Here is a 17,257-nt window from a genome sequence, read left to right as displayed (position 1 = left end):
ACGCACATTTAAAGAAACAAATACTTTGTGGCCTCAACGGACTGCCAAGACTTTCCAGCAGGCCTAAAATAATTAGATTGAATGATTTTTTTTAGCAAGAGCACTGTTATATTTATAATATATGTTTATATTATAATATACTGTTCTCACACAAACCCACCACAACCGGAAATATGGCAAAACTAATAAGATGAAACAACATGTTCCAAAAACCGACCGCGGATAACACTATTAAAGATGGGGGAATATATACAATTAGGGATCACCCGTGGCATCTCGCTTAGCACCTTATTCGGTGAATAACATTAATACGACAATATGAGTACGCACGTGTGTTGTGGACATAAAATGCATGAAGAACTTGAATAGAGGAAAGAGACATACACATATACACGCATTTATATACATACGACTGCCAGGTCGAGTCGTCTCGCCCTAAACCTATTTTGGTGAGCAATGTGTGCTTGGTTTAAATGGGGGATTGTATGGAGAGAGCCTTAGCTGTGGATCAGCTTCGGTCTTGGTGTTTTGGTTGACTCGATCTGGCTGGTTATATTTATATTAAAAAAAAAGAATATATATAAACTATATGTAATTTGGGGGAGAGGGGTATTATGAAACCATTCGTGTCGTCCCGCCTAGCACCCTAGCTAGAATAGCGGGATGAAGAACACTTGTGGTTATCACATTTACATCACAAGCCTTCAGTACACAAATCCCATGCTCTAACCATTACACCGACTGGCACATGCCGATCATGGGTAAAATTAGGTATATCTATCATTAAAAGTTGCAAGGAAATATATTGGCGCCAACCAACAGTCACCTGAAAAACGAGCGCCAAAAACTATGTCGTGGATGCGCAGGCCCGAAGTCACTATCGGTGTGACGATTTAGTGACGTAATAGTGATCTTAGCAAATGAAGCACATCTCATGTTAAAAAAATCCTATGTACGGTATGGAATTACGGTACCCGATAATATAACGTCAGAAACAAGTTCTTCACCAACCGAACTTGGGGCGACCATAGATAGATGGAGCCTTCATTTCCCACCCAACTCCACGTGTTTGAAATTGTCGTATGACGATATAAGACGATACATATATCATATGACGTTAGTGTGCGGTAAAGTAGTATAGTACTGCCATATCATGATGTCTGCGAATTAGTAGGTGATCGTATTCACACTGGTTCCTTTTCTCTTTTCTTTTTTTTTTTTCAATTCTAGCGTTGCATTGGTATTTTATCCAAAATACCGTGACATCAAGTACTGCGCGCAAGCTGTTTTTAATGCATTTCATTTTAAAATTTACAAAAACTAATGTTTCCAAGATATGAAAAACTTTTTACCAGCGCGAGATAGCACATATAATCAAGAGCATGTGTAAAAAAAATTGAAATAAATGAATGTTTAAGTACTACTTTTTAATGATATTTTTATAATTTTATAAAAGATAATGATAATTAATGATGTTTCTATAATGTTGTGCTTTACCATGTTAAAGGCATTAAGTCCTCTTAAAAAAGGGAAAAGTGGAGTTTTCGAGAATTTTGTTGACGCGAATGCTCTCTAATTTTCAACTCGGTATAAACGGATGTTTTGCATCTTTAACATTAACTCTTTGACAATTATCCCCAAATCACACGTTATAGCGAGACTGTCGTTACAAGCCGTAGTCATAATATCGGATTTCTGCTGCACAGGATGTCCTGTAAATTCTAGATAATTTGAAAATCCATTGTAATCGAAGTACAACGTGCAAAATGTTCGGTGAATGGTTTCACAGAAAATAAAGGAAACAGAACAAACAAAAATACCCTTTATATTGAAACATCCCATTCATAAAACAACTGATATTAAAATTCTCTCAAAATAACCGATCCTGAGGTTGAAACCGATCTTTCATAATATTCATGATTTATGTGACTTTCATGATTGTCAATCAGAAAGGTAAAATATTATGATAATGTTTTATCTATAAATATTACATTTCAAATATGCATTTAGGCTAAATGTATTTGTGAGATTTAGTTAAGCTACAACGCTCATAAGTATCTAAATCTAGCATTATTTTATAAAATCACCAAAACAGGATTTTTTTTGCCGAAAAGAGTTTCACTCTCTCTTCAAACATTTTAAAATATCTCTACAAGTTTCGAGAAGACTTGAAATCCGTTTCAGATTTTTCATCCCGCAGGGCTTCAGGTAGTATTATGTATATTTTCGTGTTGACTTTCCTGAAGTAGGAAACTGCTTCGTAGAATATTCTATTCGTATTTATCCTGATCCGATGCGGGATAGTCTTGTATCCAACTTCTTATTTTCGTGTTGTTCTTACCCTTTGAAACTCTATACAAAAGATCGATCGCCTAGCAAATATTTCTCTAAATAAATTGGACTCATCCTACTACACAGAAACCCTCGATAATGCATCAAATACCACACGAATCAATGGAATAGAATTCGTTTTATGAGAATACCCTCATAAATCTCCCTTTGTTTGCGTTCGGTTACGTTTACTTTGTTTTTAGCTGTCTGTATTTGCTCTGATCAGATTTTTACTTGCTTCTATTAAAGGAAGTTCTGATGTGAATTATTATTCACTTTAAATATAAAGCAGCACATTCTTGTTCTTGACCATTTTCCTTTTGCCATATGTGGTTTTTCTTAAAAATTGAAATCAGTTTGATATGTGATCCACAGTTTGAAACCATATTAGAAACATGATACTATGATGTCACACTATACGAATTCTTGGCAGATTCAAACGAGCAAAACATATATATGTTCGGATAAGTGTGATGAATCGATAGTTATGTATGGTAACCAATCGTCACGATATGTTTGACGAATTTCACAATATTGATCACTTTTACAGGCGATCATACATTACAAGATTTTCGGAAGACTTGCTATATATTGAGATGATGATGATTTAGGAAGAAAACTCCTCTCTGCCTGCACGGGGACGACGAATTTCCTTTCTAAGTCATTATCATCACCATGTATAACCAGTCCTCCGAAAATTTACAAGTAGAGAGAACATTTCTGTCTTCGCGGTTATGCATTATACCCAAATTTAACTGGCAAGTCCTATAAATATTGGAGAAATCATTAGGAAATATCTATTCAATTTAATTACTCATCAGTTCCATCCTTACATAATGCCTGCCCACACGGATGTCTTCAAACCGGCACAGATCGGTAAATCAGTGAAACACGTGACCCTACCCCACACCATCTCATCACTCGAGGACCACCGGTGGCTTCCAACCCTCGTAGTCTAAATCCAAAAAAATCAACACCAGGTAAAATCCGAGTTTGAATTCCTTTTTGGAACATGGGATTATCCGGCCTTCGTTTCACGAGCCATTAATATTGTGAACTTGAGGCGGCTGAACCGCGTTTGGATTAAATCAGAAAAAAAATTAAGCATTTTTTAGTGAATCGATAAATAATATTTTATTGTACGGGCCAACCCCCGTATCACGGTGTCGCTCAGGTTCGCTGTTTGGGAACTTACTAATTATTGTCACTGGATTAACTCATACACACCTAAGTATATTTATGCAGATGTACTTCCACTTCTCTTCCTGAGAGTTATTTCGCGTTCTTTCAGTGCAAGACGTTTTGACACTTTGTAGCATAATGTCCAGACTGGACATTGTGTGGGGGGGGGGGGGCTTATTTTTTTTCCATCCGCATGTATCAGACACATAAATAAGCTGACTAATTCACAAATGCAGGGGGAACACCTACGAACTGGATTTGGTTGTGTCAACACCAGCTTTAGAAGACTTAGCTGGTGTTGATTGTGTAGATCAACGGTTTCCAATGGGGGTGGGAGGGGGGGGGGGTACGCGAGAGGCCGTTAGGGGGTATGCGAAAAGAAAATGGTAATGGCGGTCACCCATCTAAAGAAAAGATCAAAATAATTAAAAAAAGATTAAAAATAATTTTTAATCTTTTTTTAATTATTTAAAAGCTTCCGATACCTCCTACTACATTAGCTATCGTATTGCAAAACGGGGAAAAATTCACACTATTGTTGAAAATATGCTGTCAGATGCATGTTTTCAGAGGAATGTGCTCTTATAATGAGTTTAATACCTCTGTCAAATACTACGGTACCTCGAAGAATACAGGACATGTCAGACTATGTTGAGAGCAGTCATAAGTCACGTCAAAGGTTGTGAATTTTTTTTGTTGTTGTGATGTCGACGAAAGTACTGACGTTGCGCAATATTCTGTGCTACATTTAATTTATAAGTACATACTTGAAAGAGGGAATTTGAAGTAAAATCTTTTATTTGTCATCCATTGAAGGGGTCGTATTAGGTCGTCGTCGAAGGGTTCGTTAAAGACTTATTTGAACCAATTAATCATTATTTCGTTGAAAGAAGAATTCAATGGTCAAATGCATTTGAGCTCATTGGGCTCAAAAATTCACGGAAGGTTGCTACTCTGGCCGTCGTGCACATGTGGCAGAAGTCACTCCCAAAATGAAATAAACTTACTGCTATATTCACAGACATTGAAACCGTTGGCTCCAAATTTGCGAAACGTTCTTGATGAAGCAATCAAGGTTGTCAACTATTTCAAGGTGAATACTACCAACTTCAAATTATTTAAATTCTTGTGTGAAGAAGACATGAGCAGCCTTCACAACGCTTTGCTTTTGCACACCAAAGTTAGATGGTTTTCGCGAAGTTAAGTCCTGACGTTGCTGTTCAAACTTCAGCACAAGGTAGCCCTTTTTTTTCGGAAGTGTTTGAAACACTTCACGATTTCTTGTCACAAGCTCATTTAAATTTAACAGTCGGCCACTCTTGGAAGGATTGAAATATTCGTTTGAAATTTTTCAGGCCCAGAAATGGGTGATCGGTGGCCATCCTAATTCTTTCAAAGAAGAGTATTTTGAACCGGCTTCATTGTTGATTGGAAGAAATTGCTAGAGCTCGCATAAGATACCCCTCTGATCCAGATTTGAGATTGTATTTATCCTCTTTTGAGCTTAATTTTTCAAAAATTTGTAATACAATACAGTCCCAAACATCATATCAATTTTTTTTTCCAATATTTGCGTTAATTTGTTTGCTTACATGGGAAATAAAAAAGGTAAATAATGAAAACAATTGGTCATTTAATTTAGTTCAACATGTACCTTTTTTGATTTACATATGCCCATTGTTTATTTTTTTTATATATACCCATTGTTTTGAAAACTGTAATGGATGAAACAGATTAGAGGAGGAGGGGAGTCTGGAGGATTCGGGGTTGGGGTTATGCGGACGGAGAAAGGTTGGGTAGGCACGACATCTACACGATGCCGTGTGTGAAATAGAAAGATTTTTTGAATATCTCAACTACACGTGTAAATTTCCATTTACCAAATTCTGAAAAAAAAGGCTAAACTTTTTTTTTCTGTCAGTTTCTGTTCTTTTATAGTATATCCTTGCTTACGAACTTGATTGTAAATTTTGAGCAGTACCTGGAACGAATTAAATGATTTTTCATAGAAACTTATAGGAAATCACGTTTCCGCGAACGAAGAGATTTCGGTTTACGAATACGTGATTTCGGTAAGGTATCACTGAATTAATGCAAACCACATTTTTTTATGTCAGTTGGTCGATGTTTTATTACTTTTTAAAATGTGAACAGGCCAGGAATTTTCGTCTACACTTCCCTGTATATTTAGCATTGAAATACAGAGTTGTCATTATTTTTCATTTGAATATTCCGTATCGGCTTTGAGAAAAGACTTAATGACAGAATATTTTTTAAATTGCGAATATTGATTAAACATAAAAATTAAAATCATTATTCATGTGGAAATCAACCCAGAAGCGTTTTTCATATCGTTTGAAACAGTATAAACCAGTCATTGTTCGAAAATATATTTGTTTGAGAGTGTCCGAGTAACAGTGGCCTCAATCAATGTATGGAGTCGTTAGTAGCATAAACATTCATGTTTCTTTGATGCTAGATATCCTGACCAGTGACATTAGTCGATAAATTCTCACCTCAACTACGAAAATTATTTTGCTTCAACTTCTGTATAACAGTTTAAACTAAAACATGACGGAAAGCAAAGAAGAGCAAACTACGAGCAACTCCTTGGCTTATCTCTCGTCCGTTGATGCCGTCTACATGCATATGTTTCCAGAGAACCAAGTTACGACTGGTGTCAAGAAAACGGTGGCTGATTGGATCGACCAACTGTCCCACGAAATCGCCAGGAGGTGCGAGAAGTTGGCTGGCAAAGACGATGTCACGCCGACGCACGTAAAACAGGCCGTCGACTCTATATTCCCAGGCTGTTTGGCAGGCCATGCTAATGCTGAAGGGCTCAGGTTCATGGTGATGTTCGAGCAAGGCTACTTCAACGATTAGGCTTCAACTTCTCAGGTTTCATCCTTGACATTGGATCCATGAATTACGCGAAAAATTAAAATGCACCATGTATAATGATATTTGTATGAAACTGATGAAGCTACAATGGAGAAAAGTTGTAAATGTCAAAAAATTTCAAATCTTATGAAAGAAAGAGGAAAGTTAAATAAAGTCCCGATTTCGTTGAATTATAATTATTAAAATATTGTGCGTATTACTTGAATCTGGTTAAGATGTTGATTTATAGAATATACGAATAAATAGATTCAGGGTTCAAAAGGTAATATCGAAAAATTGTTTTCTAACAATAGGCATTGAACGCATTTATGATATTATATTGCAAAGGATAAGTTTGACTGAAGTATTTACATTGCAAAAATCTACGAGGTATTGTAAAAATATAAACTATGACCCAATGAGGATATATACCCATCGCAGGTCACGAATATCTTCAAACCCAGGTGAGCATTTTTGCTATCAGCGAATGACTTGTAAAAAAAAGTAATAATTGAGTATCAATATTTTGTAAAACCAATAGAAAGCGCCAAAAGCCTATTCTTATACAAGTAGATATTGTACGAGGTGATTCTAAATTCATGAAACTAAAAAACAAATATAATATAAATAATGTAAATAAACTACTAATTCAGAGGTGATATAGGACACCTACACAAGCATTTTCTATCATTTAATTTGGTCGAATCGCAATAGCAAAGGCGGAAGAGGGTGTGTTTAGAGAGTGCTCATAGCACTTCACAAAAAAAACCAAATGTATTTTTCTGACGGATTTGCTGCGATATGTGCTATCAATCATTCGGATTGGAGTTTATTTTTTATTAGTGCAAGGACCATCAAGGTTACGTAGTGCTAAACAATGAACCTACGGTATAATGGCTTGTGGAACAATTTGCGTTACCCACGTTGCATCATGAGACGACTTTCCACATTAAAATACACGGTACCGTCGGTTAGTTTATTGAACCTGCCACAGCAAATCCGTCAGAAAAATATATTTGTTTTTTGAAGTGCTGTTGAGAACTCTCTCAAAGAACTCTCCACCGCCTTTGCTACTACGATTCGACCACTATCATTCTCTGATCAAAAATGCTTGTTTAGGTGTCTTAATCACCTCTTAAATTTTTGTCCCATGAATTTAGAATTTTTTTTATATTATTCCGAGTCAGCACCCTACTTGTCAGGCCTAGAGAATCTCATATGACACTTTGAGATTCCATATCTTATTTTTGTACAGATTTTTGTTTTTCCACAAGCGTATTTTTTGGTACTCTGATTATCTGATAAACCAATAAACATACAAACAAAAATAGTCTAAGCTTCTTTTTCAGTCTTTCAGTTTTTTTTTCTTGGAAGTTCTCTGTATTCCACATTCTTTACTGTAACACTATAAACACTCCTTTTAATCTTCATCACAGAAAACATAAAAAAACATATTGTAGGCGTTTTAATGTTACTAATTGCTCATCTACGGCTATGGCAAACTATTTAATGTGACCAATTTGTATGCACGATGGTGACATTTATACTTTTCTGAGATCAGTCATGTGAAAAATAAGCAAAACGTTAATTATTTTATTTTAATTTAAATTCTACCATCGCATGATGCAATGCCATTGGTAGAATTCCGGAGGAGGTTTAATACTTCATTATACATTATGAATGACGAGTCATGCTCGACACTGCTTAAAAATAATCATCGTGTTCAAATATTTTATTTGGTGGAATACAGGAATTATAAAACCTTTCACGATATTGATAAAGATACAGGACTTGTAAGAGTAGTACGGTTGAAACTTAAAATGTAAAAGTCATATCATGAAATCAGTTTTGACGATGAACATACATATATACTGTACTGTAGTGAAGGCCACGCAATGCTGTTACTGCTGGAGGATGAAGTCTGAAGTTTGAACTAATCAGGCTTTAATCTCAATTAGTTCCCCTGTTTCCTAATTCCACAGCAACAAAATTTATCAATTTACATTCAGTGACTTTCTGTATTTTTTTTTTTTGTTCGTGCAATTATTCTTCCTATAAATTAAGCAGTCGTAATGTATAGTATTCGGTCTCACTCCATTTTTAGTTCTTGGTACAGATTTCTTGAAATGGAGAAAGTTATGTAATTTAGCTTTCTTCAGCTGCTGGTTCGTGAGAATTTTCTGCCGATCCACGAAACATTTAAGTTCATAAGTCGCTATATAATTTTAGATTTATTCGATATTATCTGTATATATACTCCCTATGATATTGCTCACGATGGTTCATGTTTATTTTTTTGTCCGTCCTCTCAAACTATTTCTCTCATTTATTCACTCTTTGGTCGGCCCTCACATTACATATTTCTTCAATTTATTCATTTATTTCCGTCAGTAAATTAATTCTCCTATTCACTTATTTTTCACCGGTCCGCAAATTACTCCTGTTTATTAAATTAAACTACCGGTCCGTAAACTCTTTCTTGAATTTATTTATATTTTGCTGGTCGACGAAATATTTCTCCTATTTATATATTTATTGAGTATGCCCATTTATATGTCCCTATCTGCGCCTATTTATATACGTACTAGCTATAATACCCGGCGCTGCTCGGAATTTCTTCAATTTGTAGAAGGATTGAAAAACTGACAAATCATTATGAAGAATAGATATTATGCACATAATACTCAATAATCATTTCCCCATTTTATTTATTTATTCTACTTACATACTTTTTCCAATTCGCAAATTGCTTCTCCCATTTCCACCGTTTCGTGAACTTGTTCAACTGTTTGTTCAATCATAGCTGCTAAATGGTTGGAGAACACTGATGCAATGGTCGCATAGTAACTTATAAACACCAAAGCTAGAGCATACAGCTATGAATGCACAACAACCCCTACATGAAAAAATACACGGATTTCACTCTATTTCTACTCTATATATTCCCACAAAGCTCTCTATGGATTAATAAAATTTAAAACAATATCATTCTGGCGAATTAATCTCTGCTCAGTCTAAATACTGAAACTTTTCATAACCATAATGAATAGTTTATGTATGTGTTATTTTACGATCCGATAAACAAGTGAGGTAGAAACCTCAATCAAAAGGTGTATCGCCTGCGTCATCCGCGAAGCTAATGTTCTCTAGGAAAATGAATCTCCAAAAAGAGATTAGAAGTAATTATCTTAAATATATAATAATTCAATTCTTTAGAAATAATTTATGAGGGGAGAAAGAGACAGAGAAGGACTCACACGAATTGGGAATAATGTAGATGTGAGAAATGAAGTTTTTCCAATCAGTTTTTTGAGTGTTACCTAAAGAAATGAAATACTGAATATCAACATTGTCATGTAAAAAAAGTACTTACGAATTCCTTTCATATCATGTTATATACATATTTCCACACCTAATAAATCCAGATAAAAATGAGCCCTAATACTTTAATTAATTTTTGAGTAGTTTTTCTTGTACACAATAAATTGTACTGGATTCATTTATATCTGTTATATATGTTACGGTAAATTTATATATGTATATATGTTATATATGTAAATATGTGCATGTGAAACCCCCTCCACACATACCTTGATCGGGGTTTGTGAATTATTTGTTTTTTTCTTCCCCAATTTTGTTATCCCCTTCTCACGCAAAAATGTTTTTGCATTAGATAGCTGTGTTGTCACTACTATGAATTATTATTATCGTTTTTGATCGATGCATTTTAATATTATAACGAGCTAAGGCTCAAACAATAAATATTCAATCCAATTTAAAATAATAACAGATCGCCAATAGTCTCGGTAAGTTTGATAAATTTATCATTTTACTAAAATTATCCATAATAGCCAAGCATCGTTGGTAAATTTGATAAATGTTTAAAAAAATGTCACCTTTACAGTCGATTAATCATAATACCGAAATGTCGTGGGTAAATTTGATGAATGTTAAAAGAATTATACAATACAAAATGATACATTATATCGGGGTACGATCGTAAAATTCGTTGAATAGAAGTTCGTTGTGTATTTAGTTACAGTTGTAGAATTCATCAAATACATCATCATTCTTTGTATGGGGGTCCGATTTAGAATGTACGTTAAATAGGAATATGTTGTATTGGGGGGGGGGGTCTAACTGTAAACGCACAAAGACTTGTAAAAATTCATAAAATTAAGGCATTCATTAAATGAGAGTTCGTTATGGTAAAAAATTATGTTGAATAGAATTCCATTATAATGACGTCCGATTTTCAGAATTCGTCATCCGCAGAAATTCGTTAAATCAGAGTTCATTATATCCGGTTCAGAGTCTGACTCACAAGTATGGCCATCTAAATAATGAATTTTACTAAGACAATGGGGGCAGATTTATCATGTTTACTAATACGAAATGGCCAGTATGAATAATAATCGGCAAATGTGACGAATTTAGTACGTTTTATCATGTTTACCTACTCCGCTTGGCATTATGTGCTGTCGAGGGCAAAAGCGTTATAATTAGGGAAATTAATCAAACTTGCCAAAATATTCTGTGATACCAATAACTGGATTTTCATCACAATTACCGTAACATATAAATACAAATACAAATGTAACAACAGGAAAACTGCCCAGAGCGGTGTTTGAAAAAAGATGCCCGTAAAACTATGTTACGGTAAATGGTTATTATACATAATAAGCGGTATTATATTCATACTTACCGATCATCTAAGTAAGTTTGATAAATTTATCACTTTTCCCGGCAAATATGCATAATACCTACACAAGAATCGTTGGTAAATTCGATAAATACTGAAAACATTATTTCTTGTACCGATGATTATGCACAATACCCAAGGTAAATTGGTCAATTTGATAAATATGAAAAAAAAATCTAAATGAGCCTTATATGTGTGATGGATATTCGGAACGCGATATAAGATTAAAAAATTTTACAATCGTACCCGATATAACGATGCAATACATGCATGAATTATCATATACTGTATAGTATGATTTATCATGTACCAACTATGCGACGCTTGGGTATTATGCATAACCATCGGCGAAAGCGATAATTTTTTCAGTATTTATTAAATTAAATTTGCCAAAGACGCTAGGATATCATGCATAATAGACGAAGTGATAAATTTACGGAAAGTGCATCAAACTTACAAAAGTACTTGGTCATTATGCATAATGACCGGTTTGTCATGCATAATAACCGAATTTTTGTCATTCACCGTAGCATATACGTCGCAATAGGAATCCGATATTTGTATACTTTTTCATCCTCTGAATTCATTTATTTAGTTATTTTTTTCCCGTTCTTAACGATGTCAGTAATCTATTTTTAATTACGTTTCATGGTATAATACTTCCGGAAGAATTAAGCAGAAAAGTAAGGATATTTGTGAGAAAGGAATATCACCCTGTGATACTTCTTCTCGGGGAAGCCCTGGCGCGCGTTGGCTTACGTAAACTAATGACTAGAGTTTTACTTCCTGCCGAAAATAAACGAGGAAATACACCTTGGGGCACCGCCTGCTACTGACAGGAAACAAGAGCAGACTCTAAAGTCCCGGACAATAGCTGCCGCTATAAATTGCTTCCGATTTTAATGGCGGCATGGGAAGAATACATTTCACAGGATGAAATGTGAAATTATTATGTCGGTAACAAGCTCTGGCGCACTCTCTCCCTCTCTCTCTCTACTGCTATCTCTTTTGCACCTCCCACTCTCTCACAAAACTGGATACTTACCAAATTCTGATCGATAACATTTGAATATATATTATTAAGACATCTCCGTAATCACCGATTCATGCATATATTATGAGAGATTTTCCCTAAAAGACTTTAATATTAAGATCCTTAAAAATATTTTAATTGCTTGAGAAGTGTCTCAATTATTGCTCATTATTATTCTCATATTATCATTATTACTATTCTCATTCGCATTTTAAGTGAAATTTTATGTATATATTTAAATAGCATTAAAGAAATTAATATTTATTTTTAAGAATATGCCTAATCTTATGCATTTGTGTATTTCGTGTTTTGAATTTTTTTCCCTATTGTGTTATTTTTGTATTTTTTTTATACTTCACTCATTTTGTTCTATAAGTTTTTTGTATAATAAATGATAAAATCTGTATGTTACAGTAAATTTGATGAGTCCAGTAATTATGCATAATCACCGACCATTTCGGTAAGTTTGATAAGTTTTGCGAATTTATCATTTACTTTGATTACTCATAGTATAATCCCCAGCTTGTGCCGGCAAATATGATAAATCGTGAATGGTTTATTGGACATTTTGCTAACTTCAGTCTAGGATCACGGATTCGATCGGTGATGTTGATCACGTTTGAAAGTTTGAATATATATATATTTATAGTGCACATTCACGCGTCATGTACGGGCGAAACTGACAAGTGGTTGGATCTGAAAGATATTTCCGCTCTATTTCTCTTCCACATTAATCATAACTACCAACTTTATATTCGGAAATTAAGCACAAAAAGCGATAAATGCAGAGAAATTAACAAACTTGCCGAGAAAATTAGTGATTATACATAAGTACCGGTTACTATGCATACTTACGGTTTTATCACCTTTACCGTAACATATACATCTCATGTTATAAATTTGTGACTATTAGTAAGAGCTCTATGCCGGTGTCCTATAATTTTTTTATTTTACGCTTGTATTCTGTAATATCTATATTTTGAATAAAATGTATGTGTTGATCGATAAACATTAACAAAATGCAATGCATAATCTGTGCAATATTTTCAGAAATATTTAAATTTGTAACGCAATAATCTAAGGTGTATTGGATCACAACAACTTTACAAATTTAAATATTTTTGTAAATATTTAAGTAATTGTATCACCACATAAGGGACGAAAATTAATTGGGAATACATTCTATGGTCTATCCTATAGTCTATTATTTACTACGTTATTTATACAACTGTTGATCTCGATAGATCTTCTTAAATTTGTCTATGAAAATAAGGAATAGAAAAGGAAAAAAAAAATGTCTATTTTTTAAATTTATTTGTCCAAGATCAAAGAAAATGGTTATTGGAATTTCGAAGAAGATATCTAAACTATATATATATACATATATATATCTCTCTTTGTATATCTATTGAATATATTTTGAATCGTAAATTATGACGATTTTTTGTTTTATAGTACGACGAAAGTGAACCTTGGAGCCACATACAAATAGGAAAACACGGATTTTATCTTATTTTTTACTAGGCATAAGATTGAATTTCAGTTTTTGCATTACAATTACAACCACCCACATTATTAAAAATTGTATTAAAAGTATATGAAGAAATTTTGTTAATAACAAAAGAAAAGTTATTCCTGATTTATGCGATATTAGTATGTACTATATTAGGTCGCAATGTTGTCGAAATATCGAAAATATACAACAGATGAAAAACAACATGTGTACCTCCCTGATATACCTCAAAAATATAAATAATAGTAAAATATAAAACATGCCTAGAAAGTTTCTGTCGAAGGAAAATACCATTAAAATTTAATTGCAGATTTTTTAAAATAAATGCCATTTTATAGCAAATGCTTTCATGAAAGTTAACCGAAAGCAAAACAAAATTCTAATATTTTCTATTTCATTTAGTTTAATGTTCGCAATGTAACGCACAATGAAGAATTCATTCGTGGGACCACATTTACGTTCTCACAAATACATTTTTTTCCCTATACGTGGGAGTATCAGATTTCCCCAGTATATTTTCGAGAAAAAAAAGTCAACTCCATAAAAGCAACTCTGTATAAATATGTAAAACTACTTCCAGAGTGTATGCGGAAGCGATTCTTGGTTGAAAAGTTGTTTCAACAAATTGTAAATATAAAATACTGCAGAATGTTCCAAAACTACTTCAGGTTGAATCAGTATCCTATCGGGAGATCTCTTACATTCAAAATAGTTGGGCAGAAGGAAGATATATTAAGCAGAGGATTTTCAGAAAATAATAACAATGATAACTATTCCATCTGAAATAGAAAAAAATACCCACAAAATTCTGTAATGATATATCCAATGATTACTAAATAAACTACTTCATGGAACTATATATATAGTATATATATATATATATTTATTTATTTTGATTTATTTATCTGGTTTTAGTTCCATTATCTTCTGACTTGAATACATCACTGATTACCTACATCCAATGAAGAGTAAATAATGTTTTTTGTCTAAAAAACATTATTTATTCTTCATTTGATGTAGGCAGTAGTCGAGTTAAAAGATAATGGAAATAAAATCAGATGAATATTTATTTTCGTCACTGCAGAAAAAATTAAATTACGAGTTATAATGAGCAGAAATAATGATTTTCTTCTATATAGTCGAGGCTTATAAGACTTCCTCCCCCCCCCCCCCCCCGTTCCAGAAACAAATCAAAAATGCAGAAAATTGGAAGAGAAAAAACCCACTTCGTGTATCATTTCTTCTTACTGCTTTTCTGGAAAGAAAACAATTCTCTCCAGGAAAAGTAATAACCCAGAAATTTGTTTGAAAGCCCAACTGTGAGAATATGTAAATATTACTACGGTGAGGGTAATTAAAATTTTCTATCCTGAAGGCAAATTACATAGCAAATGTAAATTCACTTTTTTAATATGCATGGCTTATTTTGCTGATTTAACGAATAAAATATATATATGCGAATATATTTGTCAAAAAAAGATTTACATGAATAAATTCACTTTGATATTGGAATACTGATAATATCTCCTTAATGAAATATCGAAGATGGTGAATTGACGTATTAAAACTAGTTTTATGATATTCTAATGAAGTTGAAGATAAAATAAATTGTAAAAGTAAATTATCCCAGAATTATTTTCAAACGAAATTTCAAATCTATATACACGTTTGGTTCAAAAAATTCGAAAACTCCAGAAATTTGCAAGGTGTGTGTGTGTGTAATCGGCATTTTCATCCACTAAGAAGTTCTTTTTGAGCATATCGATGGCAAATTTTCGTAATAATATACATTGAATGCTTGGTTTACCCTCTTTGTTTCAAAAAATTAGAACATATCGAAATTCTTTTTTTCAACAATTTATCACGTCTGACTTGAAACGCGTGTTACATGAGCATTTTCGTGTAAATTTGCATCAACTTGTATGAGTGCTGGGTGCTTTCCTGGTTATGTATGTAAATCTGGAAAGGAGGTTTTAACAACTGGCTGTTGCGAAGACATATTTTGGAAAGATAGAAAATTCAACTGCCCCTGCGGGGAATCGAACCCACGTCCTTTCACTTTCCGGGTGAACACCCTAGACCACTAGACTACAGACGCACCGAATCCCACAATCTTTCCTTGGAGCTCGTGTACACTGAAAGGGACCGCACATGGACGGCCGGACCAGACTCAGGCCAAGCTCACAACTGCTGACGCTGCCACCAGATGGCGACTTATAGAAGCATGAGGCATGGTAGCGGAGATAGTGCCATCTTAACGCAAGGACCCACCCGGGCAAGGCCCGAGGGCCTCAAGAGAAGAGGGGCCTCACAAAAATGAAATCCGGTTGAATTTTTCTAGGATTTACCAGGTAGGGCCTCCGAAAAACCACTTGGCCCGGGAGCCCATGATACTCTTAAGACGGCCCTGAGCAGAGAGTGACGTCATATTTGTATAAGTCGCCATCTGGTGGCAGGGTCAGCAGTTGTGAGCTTGGCCTGAGTCTGGTCCGGCCGTCCATGTGCGGTCCTTTTCGGTGTACACGAGCTCCAAGGAAAGATTGAGAGATTCGGTGCCTCTGTAGTCTAGTGGTCCAGGGCGTTCACCCGGAACGTGAAAGGACGTGGGTTCGATTCCCCGCAGGGGCAGTTGAATTTTCTCTCTTTCCAAAATATATCTTCGCAACAGCCAGTTGTTAAAACCTTCGTATGGTAGCGGATAGTGACGCCATCCTTGTATAAACCTGGAATAGTTCAATCTTTCCATTACGGAAAGAAAAACGGGACATTTCTGCAAACACAAAATTACGTTTGCATTTGCTAGGGCAGTATGAGAAAACGAGTAATGATATCGTACGAATGCATTGTATTTGGCTGTGACCATATATTTAATGCATGAAACATTCAATTAATAAATCTCAGGTACAGATCTGGATTGAAACTCAGCCCTGAATTTCATCGTCGCTGTTGTAGGGTCGGCATGGTAGTCTTAAAAGCATCACGGGCCCCTGTGCCAATTGGCCCTACCTGGAAAATTCTCGAAAATTTCACTTAGTTCTCATTTTTGTGATGCCCCTCTTCTCTTGAGCCCCCCCCCCCCCCCCGGGCCGTGCTCATGCGTTAAGACGACACTAAGAATCAGCAGCAGCTGGTGTGAAATTGGTCGGCTCCTTTATTTTAGCTCGACTCAGGTACAATTAGTTATCAGATATGACGAAACCACCGAAGTATCGATTATTTTTGATGAACATTGACAAATTCTTGATCAAATTTACGTTCCCCGTCATCCAACAAGTCTTCATCTCCTGGAGTCAAATAATTGAGACCAATGAATCAGAAGACTTCTCTTTATGAAGGTGTGCATTAGGCTCTCTACCTTTTGATTCCAGAAGACTCGTAAGGGAAAGGAAATTTCATTTTCCATCAAAATTTTGACCTTGTCAAGGAAGCTGTATCGATGCTGCATCTATTTATGTATTATTCCATCAAATTGATGTGAATTTTCATGAAAATGTTTATGTAATATTTTTGTCAGATTTCCATTTTTTTTAACAACAATGTGAGTGTTCGCTAATTTCAAGAAACAAAGAGAAAAATTGGTTTGGCAGTTTACGATGCATGCCTCGTCTATGGA

General features: G+C 34.6%; 1 non-coding gene across 1 annotated transcript; it reads left to right on the top strand.

Moving 5' to 3' along the window:
• The first annotated feature begins 16,198 nt into the window (after window positions 1-16,198).
• TRNAS-GGA (transfer RNA serine (anticodon GGA)) lies at window positions 16,199-16,272 on the top strand. Its single transcript has one exon. It is a non-coding gene; the product is annotated as a tRNA-Ser (tRNA).
• Window positions 16,273-17,257: the final 985 nt, after the last annotated feature.

This window comes from Pholcus phalangioides, unplaced genomic scaffold (genome assembly GCF_987345545.1).
Source record: "Pholcus phalangioides strain wild (caught in Gottingen) unplaced genomic scaffold, Ppha-v1.0 ptg000013l_1, whole genome shotgun sequence".
NCBI lineage: Eukaryota > Metazoa > Arthropoda > Arachnida > Araneae > Pholcidae > Pholcus > Pholcus phalangioides.
This window is presented reverse-complemented; position numbering and strand designations above follow the sequence as displayed.